The 16,422-nt window shown below is 42.4% G+C and overlaps 1 pseudogene; it reads left to right on the top strand.

The window, feature by feature from the left end:
• Positions 1-639: 639 nt before the first annotated feature.
• On the top strand, positions 640-13,922 carry LOC112260069 (annotated as a pseudogene).
• The last annotated feature ends 2,500 nt before the right edge of the window (positions 13,923-16,422 follow it).

Below are 16,422 nucleotides of genomic sequence, written 5' to 3'. Positions count from 1 at the left end.
CAGTTCATTGCCGCTGACAGGCTATATTTATAATAATCTAATATCAAGAAGAGCATACCCACCACCATAACTTGTTTTTTCAATGTTTTGATCTACTATTTGTAGTATGGAGTGGTGATATTCCTAATTTCATTGCAATCATGTGTTAAGGTTTGTCAGTGCATGTTTATTTTTTAAATTTAAATGTATTAATCCAAAGTGACAAGTGAAGTGCTTTCCTGGCACTACCACCGAGGTATAACTAAAACGAGCACCAGGGGCACAACTGTATGGTCGCGCGCGCGGGTAATGGTAGCCGGACACCAAATGTCAAAGCCCAATCAAAGAGTGTGGCTCAATGATTGTCAAGATTAGAGTCCAATCGTTTTTCGAGGAAATTGAGCGATGGCAGATTGACGCTATGTTTTATCCAATGATAACAACGGACACCACAGTCAGAACTGGGCGGTTGCGCGCGCGGGTAATGGTCAACACATTTCAAAGCCCAATCAAATAGTGTAGCTAAATGATTGTCAAGATTAGAGTCCAATCGTTTTTTGAGGAAGTTGAGACACTATGTTTTATCCAATGAAAAGCGGGACGTTTCGGCTGGCACTGCTCTACACCAATAGTTGTGCTACGCTGTACAGTTCGTCCTCCTTTGTGATATTCCGCTGTGCGCCATCTTGTGCTCCCCCCCCCAGCGCGAGTGGAGAAGGTTGTGCAAGTCGTTGAATTTAATATTTCTTAATATATTTACAAGCCTAATTTAATACAACCTTAATTTGAAACAGAGCACATTTGGAAATGGCTACGGGAGCAAATGCAACCCCTCTGGGGAAGCTGCACCCGAGTATTGGCGCTAAACGAGGCTTTGAAGCCGGGCCCGGTGCGGGGTTAATGCCTACACCGGGGCCGCCTGTTTCCTTTCCTTCGCTCCCGAATTTTCAGCCCCCAATTCCAAACGTCTCTTTCCCGCAAGCTCACCCAGTATTTACTGCGGTGGCCGCTTTTCCCACCCCGCCACAACCACCCCAAGGAGCAGGAATTCCGTCTCAGTCAGGTAAGCCAGGCTAGCTAACGTTATCTAGAGAAAGGTCTGCAGTGCAAGGCTGGTGTTGCTGGGATGAGCTAGCTAGCTAGCTAGATATGTTTTAGCCGCTGATAGCTAACTTTAACTGATCATTCACGTTTATGCGAAACATTGCAACTTCAGACATGCAGCATTATCACCCTGGCAAGTGAAGTGAACAAGATAAAGATAGCTAGACATTAATTAGTAATAGTTAACGCTAGTTCGCAAACAATGCGCGGTAGTTACAAGTACAATGCTTTTGTGTAATAACTAGTTCATTGCAGCCGCGGGAGAGCCCCGTTTCATAATATTACCATATTTTACCACTTGCCTGTCGTAGTTTTGAAGTAATCACGAAAAAAACGGGCCCTTATTTTTAGGGCATTTTTCACCCTGGCGTTGTCTTTTAGCTGTGTAACGTTAGCTGACGTTAACGTCACTAATTTAACATTTAGCTAGTTGTCTGTTAATCCATTTGTAAATTCAGTGAACATGTATAAATACTCAAATTGAGAATACCCTCTATCTCATCTGTCAGACTTCGGTCAGAAAAAAGCCAGGAAAAGAAGCCGCTGGAGTAGCGAGACACCCGACCAGAAGACAGTCATTCCTGGCATGCCCACCGTCATCCCGCCTGGACTGACTCGGGATCAGGAGAGGGCCTATATAGGTAACCATCTTTTCCACTACTGTATAACTGAACTGTAAACTGCACTGTACTAGTGTTTTAGATATACAGGAAATCAGTCAAGTCAAGGGGCGTTAATGTAGCATGTTCTTCTTTACCTGACCCAGTGGGACCCAGTTGTGATTTCCTCACGTTTTGCACATTGAAATGTTATGCATAGATCCTGATATGTTTGCTAAATTTCATCAGTAAGAGTTGATTGAATCAGATAACAGGACATGTTGGGTCACTCACTGGTAGAGCTGGGAGACTGACCAAAATCCAGACTGGTGCATAACCACAAGGTTGAAATGCATTCTTCAAGATGATTCAAGTACAGTATTTGCCAATAAATTTAAGGGAAAAGATTGAGAAAAAAAAGTTTAAATTAGTATACTAACTTGTTGATGTGGAGTGTGAAGGAAGGCCATTGTCCTAAGACAAGGAGGTACAATAATGTGGTTCTCCTATAGCATGCTTTTTGTGGCATTAAGGTTTGCATACCACTGGACATCCATTAGCAAATCAGAAGGGTGTTGCTGCTTGCCGTGTAATTGTTTTGGGCTGCAGGTCACTGTCCCCTTGTACTTCACCAACTGCCCTGGTATGAAAGGGTCTACCCACGTTGTCCTTGTAACATGCAAAATGATTCCTTGATATCATACATGTGAGTTTAATGTGTGAGCAATGGCGAAAGCTTCATACTCATTTCCAGTGCATCCTTTAAAATAGGCACTCATCTGGATGTTTTCAGACCAAATGAGTTTAAGAAACGGTTGGCTTGACAATAACTGCCTTTCAGCAGTAGTGTAACACCACCAAACTGGATTTAGACACTTGTAAGGTGTTTGAAGCAGGTGAATCTACCCCTCAATAACAGAAGGGGTTATCAATGTATGTCATTGTTTATGGTTGGTCTTCCTTGGTATGTAAACATTCATTTCTGCCAGGGTTGGGCGGTATCCAGATACTTTTTTTTCTTGATCCAGTAGGGGATTGATTGTCTGCTGTACCCAAGAAGCTTGATCTTGCAAGCTAGCTACTTAGCTGGCAAGTTATCAAGCCAAATGCATAGCTGGAGCCCTGAGCTTGAGAATTTATTTGGCACATCTGGGATCGTTAACTTAGTTATAAGCCATTTAAAAAAAAAATTTTTTTTTATTGTGTTCAAAGTCATGCTGTCTGTATTTCAAAATACCTCAGAATATGGCATACCGCCCAAGCCTAATTTGTGCCTGCCTTATGTTCTCACTTCTATGTTTACATTGCTCATTCAAAACAAGAACTGGGGGGTCCAAAGGGATTTGTTTGAAGCCCGTAAGATGAAATAGCAGTGAAATATCAATTCACAGGGGCTGTCTTCATGTCTGGCATCATTTCTCAATTAAAGCAGAAACTTAATAATTGAGTCATTGTTGAATCTTGTCAGGAAAGGGTGGGAGTTTTTTTTGTTGGGGGGGGTGTATTTGGTCATGATCCCATATAGACAGAAATGTGCATCTCATGAGTGATTTATTTTTGTTCCTTCTCATTTTACATAACAAATAGCTCCTCATCTGTAGCTCTACAGGAGTGCAGACAGTGACACTTCAACTTTAGTCATGTATATTGTGTTAGTCCTATTTGTGGATCAGGCTCCCCTTTTATGCCAAAGCCACATTCAACTACCATCTTATGACAGTCTCAAATTTAAATTATTCTTGAATCTTTTGAGGTGGGGTTTGGAATGTGGTTAATTTATGCTGGCGGGCATCGAATGGAACTCTGGTCTAATGATCCACGCTAAAATCTTTCTGTTTAAACACTTCATCACTGGGATGCCAAATTTTTCACCTGTGCATTTGTAAAACATCCTGGAGCTTGTTGTTAGCTATTGACGACAGTTCACTTTCAGTTCAATGAATTGGTTCTAGAGTTTTGCGTTGTCATTTTGGTACCTCCGTTTCCCAGAAATGAAGAAGGGTTTTTACTTGCGTAGAATATTTGCTGAATTTCACAAGTAATTTTATTCCCCTTGTATTTTCATGTAAATTATTCATCATTCATTGTAGTCATGTTTTTGCCTCTCAAACAAATGAGACAGTGCTTGAATTTAGATTGCACTGTCTCCAGTTGAATGTTATTGTTGTAACCACATTTCTCTCCATCCTTCTTGTTTTTCTTTCCTAACCTGAATTCTTCCAGTCCAACTGCAGATCGAAGACCTGACTCGTAAACTGCGTACAGGAGACCTGGGAATCCCTGTTAACCCTGAGGACAGGTCGGGAAAAGTTTTAAACCCACGAACAGTAACATTTTCTCTACCTTCTTGTCGTTCTTTTTGACGCCAAATATTGGTCTTTGGTAAAATGATACATATTTCTCAGAAGATGCTTTAGGTCCCGAAGTTTAGTAGGTTTAGTTGCCACAGTAAGGATGAGTTATTATCCAGCAGTGGGAGTGTCATAATATAACATATGTTCTCCTTCCAGTAGTATTTAGGGATGTCATACTTCTAGGTGCTTATAGTCACAACTTCCAGGATGACTGAAGACTAAAGTTTTGCTCAGAATTACTTTTTAGTGTTACATCCCAATCTGTGCAGTTGGGTAGTTATTTTGTAAATGTAATCCTTTAGTTTTTAGTTACCTGTCCAAAACTGTAATCAGTTAGGTACCTTTTGGATTACCCAAATTCCTTAATGAGATCAATGAGATCCCTTAAGAAGCATTAGAAGAAGACAAAAAGGACCCATTCCTTTTCCTGCTCTTTCCCGGCAATCCATCAAACACATTTGGTGTGCCATGATAGTGGTCTCTGACCTGTGGTCTCTGACCTGTGGTCAGTCTAGCTCAGGTGGAACAAACTCAAATGTGCACCTTTTTTCAATGCTGAATTGAATGTCATTGAGAAAACAAAGGTGTTCAAATGTACTTTTGAGTCATTTAGCAGGTGCTCTTATCAGAGCGACTTACATTATTCCCTTAATCTTAAGATGGCTAGGTGAGACAACATCACAATCGTAGCAAGTACATTTTCCCTCAACAAAGTAGTTATCAGAAAAGACCATTGCATATGTGTGTGTGTGATTACTTTTTTTACTCCCCGGGCCAATTTGTTAGATGTTGATGTTCATTTCTGAATTGGTAGGCATCTAAATAGGAAGGAGTAAAAAGTGGTAATTATATAAACCTCATGGCTCTGCGTTAAGGTGTGCTGTGAAGTTACCATGGTCACCTCTGGTTTACTTGGGTGTTCAAGCATTTCCAGTTTACGTTTATACCCATCTAAATGAGCCTCGTAAGAGTTTGTATCCTTATAATATTCCTATAATCCATAATTATTTTTCTTATACTTAAATGGTGTCATTGTCTCCTGACAGATGGAATTATTACTATGCATTACTTTGTGCTCTGTCAAAAGACTCTGTCAATTGCCCTAATATTCTGAACTCCCCTATGTCTTTATTTGGACAGTGAAACTAAAATGTTTCATTTGACTTTATACTCAAGCATTTTGGATCTGGTATCAAATGTTTTATGAGGCAAAAGTACAGAATTTCGCCTTTCATTTATGGGGATTTTCATACATATCTGTTTTACCGTTTAGAAATGAATGCACTTTATGCATGTACTCTCCCTCCCCCATTTGAAAGTGTAAAAACAGTTTTCAGGTGGGTATGGGCCAGGTTTCATAAAACATCTTAAGTGTTTACCTTATGGACTCATTTCCCCTTATCTAAGGGAATTGTTTAAGGGCGTTGCATAGAGCCGCTCAAATATTTCCTTAGGTAAGGGCGTACTTAAGGGGTTTTAGGGTAGTTTGAAGGCGCGTATAGCGGAAGGAGTATCTGATTACCTGACTAAACATCTCCTCAAAGAGATCGCTTTCATTTTGTGAGATGGCAAAATTAAGTTTATACAGCCAAGACAGGATAACTAAATTGCTTCAGAAGATAATAAACCATGTTTCTTGTAGTTACTGTTCTTTTTTCTCTACTTGTTTATATTACTTTCTAGTACGTCAAGCTAGCTTACAGAGTAGCTGTAGCTAACTAGCCAGCTAGCTTTGTAGCCATGGATCGTGCACCTTCCATTGTTTAGCTAAGCAGCTAGCTGGTTGACGGTTTCCTTTTGGAACCAGAGCAGATGAAATCAACATTCACCTCTATAAATGCTGTTTCCATTGATATCCATACATAATGAGGCAGTTAAGGGACCTCGTGGACACCCTTAACTTTTGTACTTAATTTAACGGGGAAATTCACCCTAAAATGTAATGTTAAACTGTCTTAAAGTTAAGGAAACTTTAAGGGAAAAGATGAGGGGAAAGTTTTACCTAATTTGTTTTATGCAACCGTGCCATGATATTTGTTCCACTGTAACTTTCTCACTCATTTTTCACAATTAATTAATGAATATCCAGAATCATGTTAACATCCACCTTAATGTAGAAGTTTTCAAAAACGTATTATATTCTCATTTACAATATAAGTGACTACAAAATGATACAGTACATTATTTATCATTTAGTTCCTATTGGACAAAACAACGTAATCTGAAACACAATCTGCGAATGCATCCAACAAGTTTGACATGCCACAAGCTTGATGTAGTCATTGTGTACTACACTTTTGACTACTTTAAAACGCAATGAGGGGAAATTAGCCAAATACTAATATATATTTATTCAAATGTGGAGACTAGATGCATAAAGGGCCTTCATTACTAAATGGTGAAACATATGAAACGTTTGCTCTCTAATCCAAAATGCTAGACTAAAGAGCCAAATGTCGCTTCACTGTCCAAATAAATACGTAGGGGAGTGTATATCACACTTGCTATATATTTCCTACTGCCTTAGCTGTGACCTCTTGTATTTATCTATCATGGTCTTATTTTTGTTGACTATAATTGAGCTAATATGTAGGCTTGTGCGTCATGGTTTAGCCGTTTCCTGTCAACTCAGATGTTGACAATGTGTTTGAGTTTTTTTTAGAATGCATCTTAGATTAACACTGTTTCTTCAACTTGAAAGTAGGTTTGGAACAGTACTTATGACAAAGTTAATCTATTTTTGGTTTAACAGTTTATTGTGATTGCTTATAATTTAGAATTTGTGATTGCATATTTCTCCTTTTGATAGTCATAGTTGTAAGTTAAAGTGAGTAAGTAGACCCAGATCTAACATCTTAAATAGTTACTCAATGGTATACAGATTGCCATTTGAACAACCAACTAGGACAGGTTTGGTTTTCAGTAATGGTTTTCTTTAGAATAGCCTGTTTCTGCCAGTGCTTGACCTGACTTTAATCCTAATGTGTTACCCTTTTTTCTTGGCTTGTCTCGTAAATTCAAATGGTCCTACCATTGTTAGATTCCACCTGAAACCTGACAAATTAACTTTTAACCGTTGGGTGTTTTTCCATGGTCATTAATGGGTTTTCCATAATGAAGCTTCCCAAAGTTCCGCCCAGTGGATTCGACAGTATTCCAGTTGGAACTTTGAGGCTCTGGAGGAGAAACCCCTCTGATCCTGGCTATTCCGGAATGACACAGATCGGCTCAGACACTGTAGAAGTCTGCATCTATTCCAGCAGGAAATGTCATATTTTTATGAGTGTGAGATTGATCTCTCTTTGTTGGCCACTGTCCCTGTCGTCTGTATTTGACATAGTTTCATTGTAATCTTAATCAGATATTTCCACAGCGACAACTAAAAGCTCATCGCAGGACGCTAATAATGTCACTCCAACAAATAACAGGAGTGTTTCAGGTTGTCACCGGTGGAAATTTCAAGATTTAAAAAGAGAACCCTTTCCTCTATTTAGATTTTTCTACTTTTTCTCTCCTGAATTGTTCGGCCAAATGTTAGCTCTCTTGTGGGTGAGCGCACTATGAAAAGGGTTAACTTCTAACCATAATTCATTTTCTCTAACCCCAAATTACCCCTCGTCACCTTAACCTTTTTCAAATGCAGAGCCTCTAACGCAGAGTAACAGGTTTTCAGGAGTTCCATCCAAGAGGAGGTATGGACCTGGCTTAAACACCCACCACCTCAGCATCCAATATGGCACCTTCTGACTCCCAAAACCAGCAGTTCCTTGAGGAATGCATCCTTTTTTTGCCCTTTGCAACCTGTATGCAAGGATTAATTCTGTCACCCCCCTTTTATTTTTCCTATACTGAACAAAAAATATTAACACAACATGCAACAGTTTCAAGGAGTTTACTGAGTTATAGTTCATATAAGGAAATCATTCAATTGAAATAAATTCTCTAATATATTGATTTCACATGACCGGGAATACAGATATGCATCTGTTGGTCACAGATACCTTTAAAAAAGGTAAGGGCATGGATCAGAAAACCAGTCAGTATCTGGTGTAACCACCGTTTGCCTCATGCAGCGTGACACATCTCCTTTGCAGAGTTGATCAGGCTGTTGATTGTGGCCTGTGAAATGTTGTCCCACTCCTCATCAATGACTGTTTGAAGTTGCTGGATGTTGGTGAGAACTGGAACATGCTGTTGTACATGTCAGTCCAGAGCATCCCAAACATGCTTAATGGGTGACATGTCTGGTGAGTAAGCAGAACATAGAACACATTTTCAGCTTCCAGGAATTGTGTACAGATCTTTGCGACATGGGGCTGTGCATTATCATGCTGAAACATTAGGTGATGGCGGCGGATGAATGGCACAATAATGGGCCTTAGGATCTCGTCACGGTATCTCTGTGCATTCAAATGGCCATTGATAAAATGCAATTGTTCATTGTCCGTAGCTTATGCCTACCCATATCATAACCCCGCAGCCACCATGGGGAACTCTGTTCACAATGTTGACATCAGCAAACAGCTCGCCCACACGACGCCAAGCACTCCGTCTGCGGTTGTGAGGCCGGTTGGACATACTGCCAAATCGTCTAAAATGACGTTTGAGGTGGCTTATGGTAGAGAAATTAACATTCAAATCTCTGGCAACAGCTCGGGTGGACACTTCTGCAGTCATATGCCAATTAGTGGCCTTGTGTTGTCCTCAGCACAAGGTGCACCTGTGTAATGATCATGCTGTTTAATCAGCTTCTTGATATGCCACACTTGTCGGGTGGCTGGATTATATTTTTTAATTTACATTTTTTTTATGTCGATTGATTATCTTGGTAAAGGAGAAATGCTCACCAACAGGGATGTAAACAAATTGTGTACAAAACTTGAGAGAAATAAGCTTTTTGTGCATATGGAATATTTCTGTGATCTTTTATTTTCGCTCATGAAACCAACATGTTGCGTTCATATTTTTGTTCAGTGTAGATAGATTTAGTTGATGAAGTTGTGGTTGCCCCTTCAGAGTAGTCTTTATTACATATCACAAGGTGATATGTCCCCATTTTTCAGACGTGTATAAAATACCAGAACTGAATTGGCCAGTCCAACGCTACAGCCTATTAGCAACCAAACTTCTTGAATTCTCAAAAGGAAATTAACACCAATATTGATATCTCATAACAAGCCCTATGAGAGAACACTTTTCTCCACCAGTGACCGAAATGCTTGCTGTAACCATTGTTTTTCTTGCATTGCCTTCCCTTCACTGATAAGTGGCTTGGAGACATGACCATGCTATTATGAAGTGGTTTTATTTCATGGTAACATTATTTAAGGCGTAGCTAGACATAGGGAAACTTGTGTATGGTTGTCAGTGGTCTTAGAGATATTAATGTTTGTCTGTCTACTCTCTCCCCTCCCCAAGGTCCCCGTCTCCAGAGCCCATCTACAACAGCGAGGGGAAGAGGCTGAATACCAGGGAGTACCGCACACGCAAGAAGATCGAGGAGGAGCGTCACTCCCTCATCACCGATATGGTGGCACTCAACCCTGAGTTCAAGCCCCCTGCTGACTACAAGTATGTTTTCTCTATCTCCTAACATAGTCTTGTTTGTTTGGATCCCCGTTAGCCGTTATTAAAGCAACCGCTGTTTACCCTCTAGTTTGTTTCCTGCTCCTCCCAGAATGGTTTATTTCTTGTTTGTTCCCTATGGTGGTGTTGTGATCTCATTTTCCTTTATGGTTGGTCTGAATTTCAGAGCTATTGCTGTAGGTCTCTGGTACTTTTCACATGGCTTCTGAGAACAGCCATGCTTTATTTTCTTCACCTTGGCATGAATGTGTAGAGACTGGGTTATAGCCTTCACTATACTGAACATAATTATCCCCCACAGGCCCCCAGCTACTAGGGTCAACGACAAGGTGATGATCCCACAGGACGAGTACCCCGAGATTAACTTTGTTGGGTTGCTCATTGGGCCACGGTGAGTTATAGTCCTTTACCATGGATCTATCGAATGTTCCTTTTGTGTTGAGGGTCTATTTGGGGATTTGCCTAGAAGCCCAGTAGGTGGCGCCTATGAGTCCTTACTGCAACACAAACACACGGTGTGTGTTACTTGTGTCCTTGCAGTGGCAACACCCTGAAGAACATAGAGAAGGAGTGCTGTGCCAAGATCATGATCCGTGGCAAGGGCTCTGTGAAGGAGGGCAAGGTGGGCCGTAAGGACGGTCAGATGCTGCCAGGGGAGGACGAGCCGCTGCACGCCCTGGTCACCGCCAACACCATGGAGAACGTCAAGAAGGCGGTGGAACAGGTCAGCTCACACCCCCACACCCATCATACTCACAACTCATTATCTACTACGAGCTTACCTTTCAGTGTCCATTGAGTTGGATTATACTGCCACTATGCAGTTGTATTTTGATTTGTCCACACATACTGAGAGTGGTCCAATCTGGTCTCCATAGATACGTACCATCCTGAAGCAGGGCATCGAGACCCCAGAGGACCAGAACGACCTGAGGAAGATGCAGCTGAGGGAGCTGGCCAGACTCAATGGCACCCTGAGAGAGGACGACAACCGGTGAGCCTGCCACATTTTGACAGCAGCCATTCTGTGACGCTTGCGTAATCGCATATACCCTGTCTGGCCTGGATAAATCTGTTATCATCTTCACTTCTCTTGGTTAAATATGAAATGCTTCTCTTTGTTCCCCACCCAGGATCCTTCGTCCGTGGCAGAGCACTGAACCCCGCAGTGTCACCAACACCACCCTCTGTACCAAGTGCGGTGGCGCAGGCCATATCTCCTCTGACTGCAAGTTCACCAGGTAACTAACCAGCTAGATACTGTTGTGTAAAGGATTTCTGGTCAGAAAGCAGTCTCTTTGCTTAAACACATTGAATGAAATATCATTTTTTGCTAGCCCAATCTGGTACTAGAGACGATGCCAGGAACCTGCCCCTTGAGGCGTTGCTGTAAGTGTGGAGTCTGTCATGAGGGGCGCAGAGTGACATGTCTACACAGAGGACCCAGAACAGTGGCTACTTGGAGTTATTGTAGCTCTGACAGAAAATAAGGCCATTCAGGATCTTTTCCAAAAATCAACCATGTATTATAAGGACCTATCATCTCTTTCTAGCTCCTTTGCGGCGCCCAGGGCCGGTGAGCCTCCCCAGTCTGCCCAGGACAAGGCCCGTATGGACAAGGAGTATCTGTCCCTCATGGCTGAGCTAGGTGAGGCCCCTGTACCTTCCTCTGGCGGGGGACACTGCAACAACCAGAACAGTGGCCACAACCGAGGCAACAACAACAACCAGCCACCACCGGTGAGTTAAATGAAGTGACGAGCACAACCTGAGCTTCCATTTTCTTAGTCTATCCATAAAAATGGGCCTTTACATTCCAAGTTAGAAGATTCATGGATTTGAGTTTCATCAGCAGACGAGACGATGAACAATACATCCAACAAGTGCCTCTCATCTCATTCTGTGTTTGTACTGCAGAGCCGTCCTCCCTGGATGAACTCTGGCCAGTCTGAGAACAGGAACTTCAACAGCATGCACGGAGGCCACGGCGGTCATGGCAACCAACACGGGGGTCATGGCAACCATGGAGGTCACGGAGGCCACCACAACTTCCCACCCCCCATGTCCAACATGGGAGGGCACAACATGCCCCCCAACAATGGAATGCCACCCCCATGGATGCAGCCCCCACCGCCCCCCATGGGCCAGGGACACGGCCACCATATGGGTAGGAGGGAGACAGCCTGCTGTCGAAATGTGCCGTCTGTGTTGTAGCCCGTTTCCGTTTTGTTGTCCCAGTTTGTAAATTGCGTTGGTGGTGTCATGTACACACAAATGTAATAAACACAGGCCTTCTGTGCTTTGTCTTTGTAATCCAATCGGTTGTGTCCATTCATATTTCCTCCGTTTGTCTTCAGGTCTGCTGCCACCACCCATGGGTATGATGCCACCACCACCTCCGCCCCCCAACAACCAGCCTCCCCCGCCACCCTCAGGTCCCCTGCCACCATGGCAACAGCAGGCCCCCCCCCCCTCCCGCCAGCAGCATGGCCACTAGTGCACCACTGCCATGGCAACAGAGTAAGAACACTAGCCACAGGCTCTTTGTTTCTGAAGCTTTGACCTGTTAACCAGAAAAGTACAGCCAGTTTCTCACACTTTTCATGGTAGCTTTTGTAGATTTGACACATGGTGGCTTTACATAGAAAATGTTTTTTTTCATCATTTCTGTAAGATCTTAGAGGGATATCTAATGTTGAGTAAGTGCAGCATGTTTTTTGTTGTATGTCCTACTAACTACAGTTCTTTCCTTCCCAGATACCACCACGACATCCAGTCCTGGCTCTGGCAACCTGCCCCCCTGGCAGCAGCCCCAACAGTCCGCTGCCTCGGCCGCCCAGCCCCCTCCCCCCATGGGCAACCCCTCCATGGTTCCCCCTCCTCCAGGGGTGCAGCCCCTCTCCCCCCGGCGCCCCACCTCCCCCTCCTCCCCCACCCCCGGCTCGGCCGGAATGATGTACGCCCCCCTCCTCCCCCTCCGCCCATGGACCCCTCCAACTTTGTCACCATGATGGGGATGGGGGTGACGGGCATGCCCCCTTCGGTATGCCCCCGCACCACCACCTCCACCCCCTCAGAATTAAACACCCTCTGTACCCCCCCAGGTTCCTCAGTCTCAACCACACAGCCCTCCCAGATTTTACCCAACACCATGGACTCGCAGCACACCACACAACCAGCTACCCAATGGACTGATACGCAGCTCTGTCCAGGGCATATAGTTGTTCAGTAAAATGACATGACCTGTGCTATACTCTCTTAATCAAAGTCCTGGTTAACGTGCAGAGAAACTCCTCAAACATGGGAGGTGGTGTGGTTAAATTTGTACATTTTCTTTACAGAATTTTTCTGTTTTTAAAAGTTAGTGTTTTTGTTGACTGTGTAGGCTCTTTGTGTCCATCCAACACTGTTGCTGTGCATAAAGTATATGGTATGCCTTGTATCTATTTTGCAGGGCTACTCCCCTCCATGGTTGGCTTATGTCTGTTTCACCATCTCTCACACCAAATAAGTCACCTCAAACCAAAGCTTTGGTTTGCCGACTGGAGCTGAAGCTTAGTAACTATTTGTTTTAATCTACAGTGATATTTTACTGTTCTGATGATCCAGCCAGTTTAGTAGGCATGGCAGTCCAATGGACTCAAGCTTCATTCATCGTCATGTTCCATTCATTTGCTGTGGTTTCACGGCGCTGAATATTTTTGTAATTACACCTGATGTGAAGTGTAATTGCGCACATCTTTTGGATGTGAGAATCTCCTTCCTAATTCTTTTGTCAGAGAAACGGGTCTTTTGTAATGCTGTCTGATTTCAGAGGTTTTGGGTTCTATCAATTTGTTTGCATAATTTTCTAATCCCCTATAATAAATAAAAAAATGTTTTGTTTTTTTTTCAAACCCTGTAAGCTGTTTCTAATTAACTTTTCCCCCAGATGCAAATTAATTTAGGTCCATGAGGATGCAGCAGGGAATAGGACTTTGGATCCTAGAGTGAGTTGGCTTAAAAAGATACTCTGAACTACTTCTGATCGTATGCGTGATTGTTCTGTTAACAACCTCTCCCCACCTTGCTATATGATCTGTAGCTGTGTGCAGTGCTTATATCGCCTCTGCAACATCACCACGCCTTCTGTTCTCTTGTTGTTGCTTAATGAGAAAAAAGAATACATGATGTTAGATGATATACAATTTGTATTTTTACTCTATTTTTGGAATTGGTTTGTCAGCCCTGTTTTCGGTCTAGCCTGAATGAATAGTCCTTGCAATGTTGCTTGATTGTTATTAAAACTGAATATCTTTAATTTTGCTGTCGTTTTCTTTTTGCCTTGCAAAAGTGTCATCGCTGACGCTTGAATACAGCTTCCACAGACCATCTTTTTAATCCGTGTAGACAGAATGCTTGCTCAGCCTCCCTCAATTTATGTAACATCCTAGCCATAAGGCTGTTTTTCTGTGTACTATGTCTGCAGTCCTACATCCAAGAATACAAGTACTTTTTTTTATTGGTTTTACTTTAGTTTCTTTCACATGCCTTGTGTAAATCAATCTTGCAGGTAAAAACAAAGGTGTGCAGGTGAGGTTGGGTTTATGAAAACCACACAAAAAAAAACGTACAGTTGAAATCAGAAGTTTACATACACTTTAGCCAAATACATTTAAACTCAGTTTTTCCACAATTCCTGACATTTAATCCTAGTAAAAATGTCCTGTTTTAGGTCCGTTAGGATCACCACTTTATTTTAAGAATGTGAGATGTCAGAATAATAGTAGAGAATTATTTATTTCAGCTTTTATTTATTTCATCACATTCCCAGTGGGTCAGAAGTTCACAGACTCAATTAGTGCTTGGTAGCATTGCATTTAAATTGTTTAACTTGGGCCAAATGTTTCTGGTAGCCTTCCACAAGATTCCCACAATAAATTGGGTGAATTTTGGCCCATTCCTCCTCACAGAGCTGGTGTAACTAAGTCAGGTTTGTAGGCCTCCTTGCAAACATGCTTGAGGTTATAGGGCTTTGTGATGGCCACTCCAAATACCTTGACTTTGTTGTCCTTAAGCCATTTTGCCACAACTTTGGAAGTATGCTTGGAGTCATTGTCCATTTGGAAGACCCATTTGCGACCAAGCTTTAACGTCCTGACTGATGTCTTGATGTTGCTTCAATATATCCCCATAATTTTCCTTCCTCATGGAGCCATCTATTTTGTGAACTGCAGCAAAGCATCCCCACAACATGATGCTGTCACCCCAGTGCTTCACGGTTGGGATGGTGTTCTTCAGCTTGCAAGCATCCCCCTTTTTCCTCCTAACAACAATGGTAATTTTGGCCAAACCGTTCCATTTCTGTTTCATCAGACCAGTGGACATGTCTCCAAAAAAGTATGATATTTGTCCCCATGTGCAGTTGCAAACCGTAGTCTGGCTTTTTTATGGCGGTTTTGGAGCAGTGGCTTCTTCCTTTCTGAGCGGCCTTTCAGATTATGTCGATATAGGACTTGTTTTACTGAGGATGTAGATACTTTTGTACCTGTTTCCTCCAGCATCTTCACAAGGTCTTTTGCTGCTGTTCTGGGATTATTTGCACTTTTCGCACGATAATATGTTCATCTCTAGGAGACAGAACGCATCTCCTTCCTGAGCGGTATGACGGCTGGGTGGTCCCATGGTGTATATACTTGCGTACTATTGTTTGTACAGATGAATGGGGTACCTTCACCCGTTTGGAAATTTCTCCCAAGGATGAACCAGACTTGTGGAGGTCAACAATTTATTTTCTGAGGTCTTGGCTGATTTCTTTTGCTTTTCCCATGATGTCAAGTGAAGAGGCACTGAGTTTGAAGTTAGGCCTTGAAATACAGCCACAGGTACACCTCAAATTGACTAAAATAATGTTAATTAGCCTATCAGAAACTTCTAAAGCCATGAAACCATTTTCTGGAATTTTCCAAGCTGTTTAAAGGCACAGTCAACTTAGTGTATGTAAACTTCTGACCCACTGGAATTGTGATACAGTGAAATAATCTGCCTGTAAACAATGTTTGGAAAAATGACTTGTCATGCACAAAGTAGATGTTCTAACTGACTTGCCAAAACTATAGTTTGTTAACAAAAAATGTGTGGAGTGGTTGAAAAACAAGTTTTAATGATTCCAACCTAAGTGTATGTAAACTTCCAACTTCAACTGTGTGTGTATGTACATATATATATAAACTCAGAAAAAAAAGAAATGTCCCCTTTTCAGGACCTTGTTTTTCAAAGATAATTCATAAAAATCCAAGTAACTTCACAGATCTTCATTGTAAAGGGTTTAAACACTGTTTCCCATGCTTGTTCAATGAACCATGAAAAATGAATGAACATGCAGCTGTGGAATGGTTAAGACACTAACTGTTTACAGACGGTAGGCAATTAAGGTCACAGTTATGAAAATTTAGGACACTAAAGAGGCCTTTCTACTGACTGAAAAACACCAAAAGAAAGATGCCCAGGGCCCCTGCTCATCTGCGTGAATGTGCCTTAGGCATGCTGTAAGGAGGCATGAGGACTGCAGATGTGGCCAGGGCAATAAATTGCAATGTCCGTACTGTGAGACGCCTAAGACAGTGCTAAAGGGAGACAGTGGCAGACCACGTGTAACAATACCTGCACAGGATCGGTACATCCGAACATCACATCTGCGGGAAAGGTACACGATGGCAACAACATCTGCCCGAGTTACCCCAGGAACACACAATCCCTCCATCAGTGCTCAGACTGTACACAATAGGCTGAGAGGCTGTACTGAGGGCTTTTAGGCTTGT

This window comes from Oncorhynchus tshawytscha, linkage group LG10 (genome assembly GCF_018296145.1).
Source record: "Oncorhynchus tshawytscha isolate Ot180627B linkage group LG10, Otsh_v2.0, whole genome shotgun sequence".
NCBI lineage: Eukaryota > Metazoa > Chordata > Actinopteri > Salmoniformes > Salmonidae > Oncorhynchus > Oncorhynchus tshawytscha.
The sequence above is the reverse complement of the archived record's forward strand: the minus strand, read 5'-3'. Positions and strand labels throughout refer to the sequence as shown.